The sequence below is a fragment of the Cicer arietinum genome, chromosome 5 (genome assembly GCF_000331145.2).
Source record: "Cicer arietinum cultivar CDC Frontier isolate Library 1 chromosome 5, Cicar.CDCFrontier_v2.0, whole genome shotgun sequence".
NCBI lineage: Eukaryota > Viridiplantae > Streptophyta > Magnoliopsida > Fabales > Fabaceae > Cicer > Cicer arietinum.
Genome location: NC_021164.2, coordinates 50765552 through 50775831, shown reverse-complemented (window position 1 = coordinate 50775831; position 10280 = coordinate 50765552). Strand labels below are relative to the sequence as shown.

Below are 10280 nucleotides of genomic sequence, written 5' to 3'. Positions count from 1 at the left end.
GGGAATTTTATAAAATTAAAATGGCTAAGAGAAACATTTTCAATGTTAACTCCAGAATCATCTAATGAAGAAATAATTATACATTGTAGAGCATACATTTTAGAATTGATTGGCGGCATATTAATGCTGACAAATCTCACAATAGAGTACATATTATGTGGTTACACTTGTTGAGAGATTTGCGAGAGACAGGACAATATAGTTGGGGTTCAGCATGCTTGGCAACACTTTATAGAGAATTGTGTCGGGCATCTGAACCCGGTGGTATATCGATCGGGGGATGTTCACATCTACTTCAAACGTGGGCATGGTACCATATGACGTTTCTTGCACCAATAAGTAATCTTAAGCCTCATTTTCCATTCTCAAAAAGGTAAATATTAAAAATAAAAGTTAAATATTATATTTATAAATATATTAATTTATTTACTAACATTCAAATTTATTTTCGTAGATATAATGGAAATTGTATGAAATTTGGCGATACACCTCGTTATCATACCGCTGGATATCGATCAAAAATTGATCACATGACCGTTAACGATGTAATATCCAACTGGACTCAAGGTGGACGTAGTTCTTCTGCAGCACTTCCTCCTAGACATCATCCACAGCAAGAAGACGAAGATCAAGAAGAAGAAGAAGAAGAAGAAGAACAACAACAACAACAAACTCATGATGTACCAAGGCGTCGCCAAAATCTCGTACGTGTAAGAAAACCTCGTCAATGTGGTAGTGGAGGCCACATTCGACATTAATTATCGTAATTTTTGTAAAATTTGTGACGGTTTTTATGAATAAATTATGTAATTTAAAGTTTTATCGTAATTTAAATTTGACATTTATGTATTTTTATGAATTTTTATGTATTTTTATGTATTTTTGTATATAACCTTGAGTCCAGTTGGATATTTGATTCAACGGAGTATATGCATTCCCAAAGCTTGGAATTTGAAAGTTTTGTTGACACATATTATTTAGTAATTGGGTAGCGGACTCAGGTGTATTATGATGAGTGTTGAACGTGTTATACAACAATTCCTCTTCACTTGATGCATATGATAGTCGACAATTGTCTTCTTGATGTGGTTGTTGGCTGTCAAAATTAAATTGTTCCCTTGACGTAAACCTGTAAGATTGATGTGGTGTGTGGGTAAAAGTATGAGAATGTGGTGTGTCGGTAAAAGTATGAGGAGGCGGTTGAGTGTCAGGAGGTGTTGGTATATAATATTGATTTTGTTGTGTTACGTTGGGCATTGATTCTTGGAAAAAATATTGGCTAGATTGTGGTGGAGGTTGAGGGTGAACAAAATATTGAATAGATTGCAGTGGAGGTTAAGGGTGAAAAAAAAGTTGGCTAAATTGCAGTGGAGGTTAAGGGTGAAAAAAATGTTGGCTACATTGTGGTGGAGGTTGGGGTGGATTGACACGATGATCAACCAATTGATTTTCTACAAAAATAAATCGTTTAGAATTTTTACAAAACCAAACCATGTATTCATAACTTGGTTTGAATTCAACATTTAGAGATTGACCATGAAGAATATAATTATATCGTTCATTCCACTCTCTGTTCTCATTTCGTAGAATAATGTCCAACTATAATCAACTTGTTTATGCAAATCTACCTTACGATACTTTCTCATGTTCTTTGGAGGATGTGGAATTTGTTGAGGTAGTCCAAATTGTAGTTTCACTCTATCAATTTGATGCATTTTTATTATGTAAAAACAAATTAAATATGTAGATGCATTCCATAGCCATTTGTCTTTTGGATGATCGTATGTTAGACCTAGATATGGCCTCCAAATAAACTGATATATAACAAGTTTGTTAGTAATATATGCATAAATAAAATAAAATAATAAAAATAATGTAATGTTTTAATATATTACATCGTGAACAGTCATGTGATCAATTTTTTATCGATATCCAGCGGTATGATAACGAGGTGTATCGCCAAATTTCATACCCTTTCCACTATATCTACGAAAATAAATTTGAATGTTAGTAAATAAATTAATATATTTATAAATATAATATTTAACTTTTTTTTTATATTTACCTTTTTGAGAATGGAAAATGAGGCTCAAGATTACTTATTGGTGCAAGAAACGACATATGGTACCATGCCCACGTTTGAATTAGATGTGAATCTCCCCCAATCGACATAACACCGGGTTCAGATGCACGACACAATTCTCTATAAAGTGTTGTCAAGCATGCTGAACCCCAACTATATTGTCTTGTCTCTCGCAAATCTCTCAACAAGTGCAACCACATAATATGTACTCTGTTGTGAGATTTGTCAGCATTAATATGCCGCCAATCAATTCTAAAATGTATGCTCTACAATGTATAATTATTTCTTCATTAGATGATTCTGGAGTTAACATTGAAAATATTTCTCTTAGCCATTTTAATTTTATAAAATTCCGTTTTCTTTGAGATTCAGGTGGCATGACTCCTAACAAATCTAAAAAAATCATTTGTCCATGATACCATAGTTGATCCAGTTACAGATTTACCCCCAACACGTAAGCCAAGTAGCAACGCAACATTTTCTAATGTTATGGTACATTCACCCGTTGGAAGATGAAACGTGTGGGTTTTAGGTCTCCACCTTTCAACTAAAGAAGTAATAAGTGAATTGTCTATTTTATAACTTTCTATTTGTGATACGTTATCAAACCCGGCTTCATTCAAAAATGGAATTATTAAAGAATTTGGTGCAATGTGTTTATGGCTAAGTGATCTTAAATTTTGAGATGAGTCATGTAATAAGCAAAGAATAAAAATATATCTGAAGATATTAGAATGAGATGAATCATACCATAGTATAAAAAATATTTTAGAATGAAACTTAGTATAAAATATATAAAAAAATATCTTAGAAGATATTATAATAAAACTACATTTTAGAATAAAATTGAGTATAAAATATATAACATAAAGTATTGTATTACTTACAAAATTTTGAATGTGGTGTAGTGTTGATTTGTGATTATCATCATTCCATAACAATGCCAATTAGATGAAATATAAAGACCAAGGAAGAAATATTAATAGTGAAAGAGTGAAAATATAAAGAAAATTGAAGTTGTTAAGAATGGAAGAGTGAAGAAATATGATTATAGACTTATCCTATTTATAAACAAAACAATACTTTGAATGACCAATAAAATATTATGCATGCAAGGATTAGATTTGACAATACACAACAAGCACTTTAAAAATACACAATGGCATGGATTAAATTAGACAGAGAAGACTAGGCTGAACACAAGCAAGTTCCCAACGTGAGAATAAATTCAGATTCCATCTAAATCGGCTTTCCAAATGGCAATATCTCAAAGCTTTTTCCAAGGTCGCCTTTGTGAATGGCGACTTGCTGCAGGTGTGTCACGAGCTCGCCATTTGGGATGGCGACTTATCAAATGGAATGTCACGAAGTCGCCTTTGGGAAAGGCGATTTGTAAGGCAACGCATGCATGCACGTCTAAGCTAAAGCAATGGCAGTGCAAAAGAGTTGAATTATCACAATCGGATTCCACAAGTGTTGGCAGTATTTTACAGCATTACATGTATCACAATTGGTCTTCTATAATTGCATGTATTACAATTGGTTGTCTATAAATATGATATATTATTTCCATTGCATTTCATCTCAATCTCAATATCTGATTTTCATATCAATGGCACCAAAAAAATATAGTTTTTCTTATTTATTACAATTGTAAAATATTTGAAAGACAAGATATTGGTAAATATTTCAAAAGCGACGAAAAAAAAGCTATTCGAGTTAATTTTGGATGCAACCTTACCTACTTGAAGAAAAAAATTGAAGCAAAGTTGAGGTTAGAAAATCAAAAGGTGTCTAATATAATTTTTCGACACCCTATCTCATTTGGACAAGGGCTAGTTCATTATGAGTTGTTAAATGTTGAAGACGACGAAGATGTTGAACTCGTGTTTGATGTTCATAAACAGTGGTCACAACTCAGATCTATTGAGTTATATGTCACATTTGAGGATGGTAATCCATTATACGATGTTGGTCAACCATCATCCTCAACCACACCTGACCCTGAATACCATTTTCAAACACAAAACACTTATTCTTTTCAAAATTATGAATCTTACCAACCCGACCCATACCAACCCGAACCATACTTTGACCAGGCCGAAACATCTAAACCTGAACCATATATTCCATTAGGTGATATGGCCGATTTTGATCAACAAGAAATAAGTGAAGAGAGTGAAGAAGAAACATACTTTGATGAAGACGAGGACGAGGACGACGAAGATGACAATGACAATGGTGACGATCTAGAGTACGATCCACCATTCCATATGCGTAATCTAAATTTGGATTATGCTTACCAATCCTCCGAATTTAATATGACATCTAATGAACCACCTCCATTAGATGCATCTCTTGAGATTGGAATGAAGTTTAATAGAAAATTAGATTGTCAACTTGCAATTAAGCATTATCACATCAAACACTCTGTCAATTACCGTGTTGTGAAATCTGATCAATACATGTATGTAATTAAATGTGTGAATCCACAATGCTTGTTCAAATGTAGGGCTTCGTTAAGTCAAAAAAGTAAGCAATGGGTGATTGGTCGTTTGAAGGGGCCCCACAATTGCGCAAATTCATCTATGTCATAGGACATACCAAGCTTGACTCTAACATTATATGCGAAAGCATAAAGTCGCTTTTGAAAGATGATCCATCAATTAAAGTGAAGGTGATCATTGCACATATTCGGGAACGATACAACTACACAATCACCTATATAAAGGCATGGACGGCAAAGAACAAAGCTATCGAAACGATTTATGGGAACTGGGAAAAGTCTTACAATGACCTTCCAAGGTGGTTGTTGACTATGCAAAAATTTCTTCCATGAACTATTGTGAAAATGGAAGTATCACTTGCATAGTCTGATAATACTCTATTACAGGGGTCAAAAAATTTCAAACGATTATTCTGGGTTTTCCCTCCGTACATATCTGGGTTTAAATTTTGTAAACCATTTGTCTCTGTGGATGGAACTTGGTTGTACGGAAAGTACAAAGGGACTCTTTTGCTTGCTGTTGCAAAAGATGGAAACAAAAATACAATTCTCATTGCTTATGCACTTGTGGAAGGTGAGACAGGGGGTGCTTGGAGCTTTTTTTTGAAAAATATAAGAAGGTATTTAACACCTCAAGTCGACATTTGTTTGATTTCATATAGACACGAATCCATTAAGAGTACTTATAATAATCCAAATAATGGTTGGCATGATCCTCCGTCAACACATGTGTACTGCATGGGTAATGATCTAATTCTTCTTACCATATTTTCCATTTATCACTTTATCATATTTGATAATTTTTACATCATTTCTTACCGGATATGCATTAAATGAGTCATCATTCAAGTATTACCGCAATGAAATCAAGATGGAAAATCCAAAGGCTTTAAGATGGATCGATAATATCTCCCCAGAACAATGGACTATGGCTTATTCTCAAGGTCGGTGATGGGGACACATGACAACAAACGTTTCCGAGTCCATCAACGCAATACTCAAGGGTACACACAATCTCCCAATCACTTCTTTGATACAATGAACATACTATAGACTGAGAGTTTTATATGCAGAAAGGGGACAACATCATCAGGCATCATTAGCTTCTGGTCGAGTATACACAGACGATTGCATGGACAAGATTAAATGTGAAATTGGTAAATCTAATACTCATCAAGTCATGCAATTCGACCGAAATCATTATTCTTTCATGGTGCATGAAACAGTAAACCCAAGAGAGGTGTGACCAATTGGTCATTTTAAAGTCAACCTTCAAAGAAAATGTTGTAATTGTGGAAAATTTGAAGCTATAAATGTTCTCTATTCACATGTCATAGCTGCATGTTCTTATGCTCGTCAAAACTATTTAGTGCTTATATCTAACGTGTACAAAGTTGTTAATGTATTTAACATCTACAAAGAAGAGTTTCCATCTATATCTAATGAAGGATATTGGCCCACATATGAAGGTGAAACATTGTATCACAATCCTCAAATGCAGAGAATTAAAAAAGGTCGTCCAAATAGTACCCGTATTAGAACTGAAATAGATGTTAAAGAAAAAATACCAAGAAAATATGGATTATGTCGATTAACTGGCCATACTCGAAAACATTGTCCAAATGTTACAGCCAGCTCTAATCAATTATCCTAATTTCTATTTATGTATTTTTATGAATTATCCTAATATATTATTATTTATATATATTTTTGCTATATATATATATATATATATATATATATTATTTTTATTATTTCAATAAAAATTGAAATAAATGTTTTTTTAAAAAAACCTTTGGGAAATCGGCATTTCAAACTTGGATTTTCTAAAATTTTATTGTAATTTAAAATTTCTATTTATCTATTTTTATGAATTATATTAATTATATATATATATATATATATATATATATTACTTTTTGTTATTTCAATAAAAATTGAAATAATTTATATAAAAAAAAATCTTTGTGAAATCGGCATTTCGAACTTAAATTTTCTAAAATTTTATCGTAATTTAAAATTTTTATTTATCTATTTTTATTAATTATATAAATTATATATATATATATATTACTTTTATTATTTCAATAAAAGTTGAATTAAATTTTTTTTCTAAAAAAAAACTTTTGAAAAATGCCCATTTAAAACTTGGGTTTACTAAAAATATTTTTTAATTTAAAATTTCTATTTTATTTATTTTTATATTAATTAATTATATATATAATATTTATGCTATCTATTAAAAATTAAAAAAATAATTGAATTTTTTAAAATAAAAAAAAAATCAAATGAAAAGTCGCCGTTTAAGAAAGTCGTCATTTGTAAGTAAAAAAAAAAAAAATGAACATTTAGATATATGGTTTTCAAAAGACGGCATTTGTTCTTTTAGTATCAAGCAGTTCCTTCTATATATAAACATTCTATTAATGTCTTCTATATTCAGACATTATATTGATGTCAAGTGAATATCATTTGGAGATATTATAGGGTATTAACTATTAAAGAAGGGGATTTTGGCCAAATATAGACCAATTACCGGACTTATGTTGGAGTATAATCCTCATAGTTAATTACTTAGTTTTTCATGTATTTTTTAATTATATATATTTCAAAAATATGTATTTCTTATTTATATAATTTCATAATTAATTTTTAAAAATATATAATACTTCTTATAAATAAATATTCTTATTATTGTTATGAATTATACAGTATCTTTTTATTAAAAATTTTGACTGATTTAAAATTAAAAAAGATCTATTCTAATTTAATAATCCGAATTAGACATTTTTTGAAATAAGTTTAAATATAATATCTATTTCTTACTTATTTAATTTTGAATTAAATATTTTAAAAACTATTATAATCTCCAAAAATATAATTTTTTTGCATCATATAATATGTATATTTTTTAATAATATAATTCCACAATATTTTTTAAAAAATAATCTTTATATTCATTATGAATAGATATTCTTAATTTTTTAATTATACAGTATCTTATTTATTGGTAGGTTTGAATTATTTAAAATGAAAAATATCTAGTATAATATATTATTCTGAATCATACAATTTTTGAACTAAAAACTAAAAGTGTATTTTTAAAAATTAGATAATATCTATTACTTACCTATATAACTTCAAATTGAATAATTTAAAAGGTATTTTTTAATTAAAAATATAACACACTTCATACCTCCTATCTATGTTTCTCATTTCACAATACAATACAAATAACATTAAAAAGATTCATAAATACTATCAGTTACTAAACACTATCAATTATATTACAACTTTTGACTAAAAGTAATTTAAATCTAAAAGTAATTTAAATGTACAATAATATTACCTCTATTAGTTTCAGCATCTCTTCTTTGAATGACAACAGTTGCCTGAATGGCGACCGTGGTTCTCGACGTTTCTTTCTATTATAAGTCCCCACTATATGATGCACCCCATTTTCTTTTTATTTATAAATCTCAGCAATTCTTTCACTTTCCAATGGAAGTGAAACCACAATATGCAAACTCACTAAACTTATGAAGGGTATTGTTAAGGAAGGTGTTAATAAAAATTTACAAGGTTATGTTAATGAAATAACAAAGGACACTTTTTTATTTTCGATAGAAATGCAAAGATCCTTACCTCATGTTTCTCCATTTCTTCATTCCATGTAGCGTCATCCTAATAGTCTATCCCCATGTCTCTCCAATACATTCCGACTTTAAGATCAATGTGATTTTCAATGCTTCAGCTTGCTACAATAAACAAATCAATAAACAATCACAGTGAATCCTCAATCATCACATAGAAATCATTCATCAGACAATGTATCTCAAATAAGCAAAGTTATTATAAAAGAGATAAAAGTGGCAGCATACTTGAGAAACCAATACTTATTTCTACTATTAAAGATCTGAACTAGCCGGAAATTAACCTAGCTCTGTAATCTTCAATCTTGCATTTGCATAGATGCCACTACATATCAATCTTCAAACACCTTATGGACAAACATATGACGAATCAAATAGAACCAACCTCAGCAGCATAACATCAAACACCTAACACTCACTTTTTCTCCTAACTAAACTTTGATTCTCAAAACCATGCTGGTTTTGAAAACCCCGTTCAACAGTTACTCCATCAAGTTCAGCCCATTCTACGAAAACCCCATAGCCATTGCCACCGCCCAAAACTTCGGCATCCTCAGTAACAGTCGTCTCGAACTCTCCTCTTACCCCACTCTCCCAATCTCCGAAATCGTCGCATACGACACCGCCGACTGAATCTACAACGTCACTTGGTCCGAATCTCACGATTCCACCGTTGCCGATGACTCCGTTAAATCCCACCGTTGTCGTCGTCGTTGCCGACGACTCTGTTAAACTCTACGACCTCGCTCTTCCACCCACTTCAACTGTAGCTTCGCGAGCCCCACTGATTTTCTAATGCTAGAGTTCTATTGCTTGATTAGGGTTTGATTGGGATTAGCTTGGGGTTCTATCATAGGGTGAAGGAAAAGGGATTTTGATGATGTTAGGGTTTGAAAAAAAAAAATATGTAAGGTTTGATTTTAGTAAAAATGAAAATCATGGAGTTTTAATTTGAGTGGAAATGAGAAGTGAAATGAAAAAGGAATGGGGAGGGGATGTTTCCGTGCTCAAATTTGGGTGAAGTCAATTTTTCTCTTACCTACTGTTTTTGTACACATTTTTCGACAAATAATACCTATACCTACGACATCAATTACCCTACAAGAGTTATTTATACAAATTATATGAGATATTTATACAAATTTTGGAATTAAATAAAATATATTAATTAAATAATAATTAATTATTAAAAAAAACACTATAACCTTAATAATCAAATTATCAATGATAAATAATAATTAAAATTTTCACGCTGGCCGGGAGCCTTCCATACCATGAGATATAGCCTTAACTGAATCATCATTAAGCCGAGATAACAAACAACTATCCTTAGGCATACAAATCTCAAGGCACAGATTATCAATTAAAGCCAAAATCTCATGATAGAAAGGACCGTAGCAAGGATCAATAGTCTGATGTTTTCTGATACACAAGATCCTCATAATTGAGGCGAGTGTAGAGCATACTTGCATCTCTTTACAGGGTGTTTATGATATGAACATAAAGGCTAGAGCTTTCAGAAAGAAAGAAAACTTAGAAGAGCATGTTTGTATTCAAGAACACTTAAGATTTTATTCAAGTTCACTCATGCCCTCATATGTTACAACACATCTCCTTTTATAGCCAAGGAGTTACATAAGATACAAAATACAAACTATTCATGATCATGCCAAGATAAGCATTATTGGAATGCTTTATCATGATGGGAGACACAATCATGACACCTTTTGACTATAATGCTACAATCATGACACCTTTTGACTATTATGCCATATAGGCATAATTATGACTTATTTGGTCTATATTGCCACATTATTATCACTATTTTACATAGGCATACGAAATTACCATAATTATACAACACATATTCATGAATTTCTGACACATATTCATAACTCTCCTGACTCATCATCCCTTGCGGATAGGCTCGTGACTTGGAGACATGTTCTGATCAGACAAATATCCTTCAGTGAGATAACTAGGAGAATAGTCTGGATCATACTGCCAGATGTCCTCTAGCATTTCTCTCAAAGATTCT

At 31.2% G+C, this 10280-nt stretch overlaps 1 long non-coding RNA gene across 1 annotated transcript; it reads right to left on the bottom strand.

Annotated features, from left to right (window-relative positions):
- Window positions 1-7823: 7823 nt before the first annotated feature.
- On the bottom strand, window positions 7824-9816 carry LOC105852136 (uncharacterized). The gene is made up of 2 exons (XR_001143899.3): window positions 8471-9816; window positions 7824-8347 (listed from the first exon to the last, which is right to left on the bottom strand). It is a non-coding gene; the product is annotated as an uncharacterized lncRNA (long non-coding RNA).
- Between the last annotated feature and the right edge of the window lie 464 nt (window positions 9817-10280).